At 45.4% G+C, this 3,725-nt stretch overlaps 1 protein-coding gene across 1 annotated transcript in view; it reads left to right on the top strand.

Moving 5' to 3' along the window:
* NUP160 (nucleoporin 160) overlaps window positions 1-3,725 on the top strand; it is a 67,296-nt gene that overhangs the window by 14,449 nt on the left and 49,122 nt on the right. The gene's annotated exons all lie outside the window — the stretch shown is intronic.

The raw sequence follows: 3,725 nt of genomic DNA, 5'->3' as shown, positions 1-3,725 counted from the left end.
ACCCGCCTTGGCCTCCCAAAGTGCTGGGATTACAGGCGTGAGCCACTGTGCCCGGCCGTGGTTAATTTTTCTAAATAAATTTGCCCATCATCCAGACAGTAGCTGCTGTATGTATATGAGATGTGTAGAATGTGATGTAATAGGGTAATCATATAATAAACAGCCATTTGTTGGGTATCATGTGCTTGGCGTTGTGCCAGGCCCTTTATGGACATTAATAATAGCAAACACTTGGATTGTGCTTACTCTGGGCTCATACACAATATGCATATTATCCATTTAATCCTAATAGCCCAGTGAGGTAGGGTCTGTCTCCCTTAAGTGCAGGAGGTCTGATTCCCCCACTGAGTCCCCATGCTAGGTTACTGCCCTTCCTGGATGCCCTTTTCACTTCTGTTGGGCTGTCATAGCCCACTCCATATTGCACCTCTAATGTGGATCCCCTCCTTACCCTGTTTGGGCCCTGAGACCACCAGACTGCTCCCATGCAATGGACTTTCTCCTCACCCAACCTGAGTTTCCACCCTGCACCAAGCTTCCTGTACATGTGGAAGCCCTCTCAAACTGTTCCTACTCCTCCACTCCAAGCCAGGCAGTCCCAAATGTGGACACTGTGCTCAGGTCCTTAGACTCCTGCTTCATTCACACTCGGCCACACCCCTCTGCACGCATGCCCTTCCCAGTTGCCAATGTTCTCACCCCTATGCTGGGACGTGCCTGCGCCAATGTTCCCTTCAGCCTGTTCACACTGACTCCCTGTGCCACACTCCAACCCCCAGGTCCCAGACCCCTACCTTCTGGCCAGCAAAGATAACTACTTTGCTTTAGGTACCTATTGGTTTTTGGACTGGATTGCTCAGGAACAGAATGGAAGGGAAGAGGAAGAGCTCGTTCTTGCAGTTTTTTTCCTAATATTATGGCCCAAAGGTACCATGCTATGAAGACATTTATCTTGATTGCATATAATTAGTCTATTCTGTCTTCTGGAGGACAACCCTTGAACTATTTGAACACACCTGTCTATCTGCCCTAAGTACACACTTCTCTGTGTGTAGGCTGTGAGTGGTAGGAGAATTGACTCTACTCTGACTTCCTTAGTTCGTTCCATGTTATTCATATAACATCCTGTTGATCACTGTCCTCAACATGTCACAATTAGTTTTTCACACTAAAATAGTGGTTCTCAAACTTTTGGCCTCAGAACCCTATTACACTTAAAAATTACTGAGAACTAGAGGCCGGGCGCGGTGGCTCAAGCCTGTAATCCCAGCACTTTGGGAGGCCGAGGCGGGTGGATCACAAGGTCAAGAGATCGAGACCATCCTGGTCAACATGGTGAAACCCCGTCTCTACTAAAAATACAAAACATTAGCTGGGCATGGTGGCGCGTGCCTGTAATCCCAGCTACTCAGGAGGCTGAGGCAGGAGAATTGCCTGAACCCGGGAGGCGGAGGTTGCGGTGAGCCGAGATCGCGCCATTGCACTCCAGCCTGGGTAACATGAGTGAAACTCCGTTTCAAAAAAAAAAAAAAAAAAAAAATTACTGAGAACTGCAAAGAGCTTTTATTTATGTGGGTTATATCTATGGATATTTAACTTATTAGAAATTAAAACTGGCTGGATGTGGGTTGACACATTTTATTATGCAGTATCTAAATTACTGTTTTGAGGGATAATCCCCAAGACCACCTCACCTCCACAACCAGTAATACTCTGAAAGGACTCATAAGGCTCAGTATGTAGTTGTGCTGACAGCTAAGATTTATTACAGTGAGAAGATACAAAGCAAAGTCAGCAAAGGGAAAAGGTACATGGAGTAAAGTCTGAGGCCAGACACAAGCGTCTAAGAGTCCTCTCCCAGTAGAATCTCATAGGACATGCTTAATTCTTCCAGCACTGAACTGTGATGACATGTGTAAAGTGTTGTCTCCCAGGAAAGCTTGCTAGAGGCTCAGTGCCCAAATTTTTATTGGGGGCTGGTCATATAGGGACCCTCTGCCTAGCATGTACCAAATTTCCAGGCTCCTGAAAGGAAAGCAAATGTTCCACATAAACTAAATTGTGCAAGCAGTCTAGACACATTAAACCATCCTTATCAGTTAGGGAACCATGGGAACACTGCCAACTTTGCAAGCAAGTTTTCTTTTTTTTTTTTTAAACCTTCTGTAACATCAGAAATTCCTGCTCAGCTTTCCTTTCTTTTTTTCAGATGGAGTCTCGCTCTGTTGCTCAGGCTGGAGTACAGTGGCGCGATCTCAGCTCACTGCAACCTTTGCCTCCTGGGTTCAAGCAGTTCTCCTACTGCAGATAGCTGGGATTACAGGCACATGCCACCATGCCTGGCTTAACTTTTTGTATTTTTTTAGTAGAGCTGGGGTTTTGCTATGTTGGCCAGGCTGGTCTTGAACCCCTGACCTCAGGTGATCCACCCCTCTCAGCCTCCCAAAGTGCTGGGATTACAGGCATGAGCCAGTGTGCCTGACTGCCCTTTTTTTTAGGTTTGGGGGTACATGTGAAGCTTTGTCATATAAGTGAACTCATTGTTGAAAAAACTAGTTCTCTGAATGAAGAGACCTTCCAAACAGGCTTTGTGTGAGCAACATGGCTGTTTATTTACCTAGGTGCAGGTGGGCTAAGGCGGAAAAGGACATTAGCAAAGGGAAGTGGGATAGGAGTTGGTTTTATAGGTTTGAGTAGTTTTTTGCAGGGGGCGGAAGTGTTGCAGAGTAAGTTCAGTTACAGTGGCAGGGTTGGGTGAGAGGTGTTTACGTTATCGTAAGAACAGTTACGATGGCAGGGTTGGTTGAGGGGCTTGTCCAGGGAAGCTTCGCTGGGCGATTAGGGACAATGGTGAACGCAGGTAGGGGATCGGAGACGACAGCTGAGGCAAGCAGGACTTCAGACTTTCAGGCACCAGGCTTGCATATGGAGACCTGACACTCATATCATGGGGCTCTGTTGTACATTATTTCATCACTCAGGAATTAAGCCCAGTACCCAGTAGCTACCTTTTCTGCTCCTCTCCCTTCTCCCAACCTCCATCCTCAATTAGACCCTAATGTCTGTTGTTTTCTTCTCAGTGTTCTTAAGTTCTCATCATTTAGCTCCCATTTATAAATGAGAACATGTGGTGTTTGGTTTTCTGTTCCTGCATTATTTTGCTGAGGATAATGGCCTCCACCTCCATCTGTGTTTCCACAAAAGACATGATCTTGTTCTTTATTGTGGCTGCATGTGTTCCATGATGTATACGTACCACATTTTGTTTATCCAGTCTGTCGTTGATGGGCATTTAAGTTGATTCTATGTCTTTGCTATTATGAATAGTGCTGCAGTGAACATTCATGTGCATGTGTCTTTATGGTTTGTATTCCTTCAGGTTATATACCCAGTAATGGGATTGCTGAGTTGAATGGTAGTTCTGTTTTTAGTTCTTTGAAGAATTGCCACACTGCTTTCCACAATGGTTGAACTAATTTACACGCCCACCAATGGTGTATAAATGTTCCCTTTTCTCTGCAACCTTGCCAGCATCTGTTATTTTTCGCCTTTTTAATAGCAATTCTGACTGGTGTGAGATGGTAGCTCATTGCGGTTTTGATTTGCATTTCTCTAATGACCAGTGATCTGAACATTTTTCATATGCTTGTTAGCTGCATACATCTTCTTTTGAAAAGTGTCTGTTCATGCCGGGCGCGGTGGCTCACGCCTGTAATCCCAGCACT

The sequence above is a fragment of the Cebus imitator genome, unplaced genomic scaffold (assembly GCF_001604975.1).
Source record: "Cebus imitator isolate Cc_AM_T3 unplaced genomic scaffold, Cebus_imitator-1.0 Scaffold218, whole genome shotgun sequence".
Classification (NCBI taxonomy): Eukaryota; Metazoa; Chordata; class Mammalia; order Primates; family Cebidae; genus Cebus; species Cebus imitator.
The sequence above is the reverse complement of the archived record's forward strand: the minus strand, read 5'-3'. Positions and strand labels throughout refer to the sequence as shown.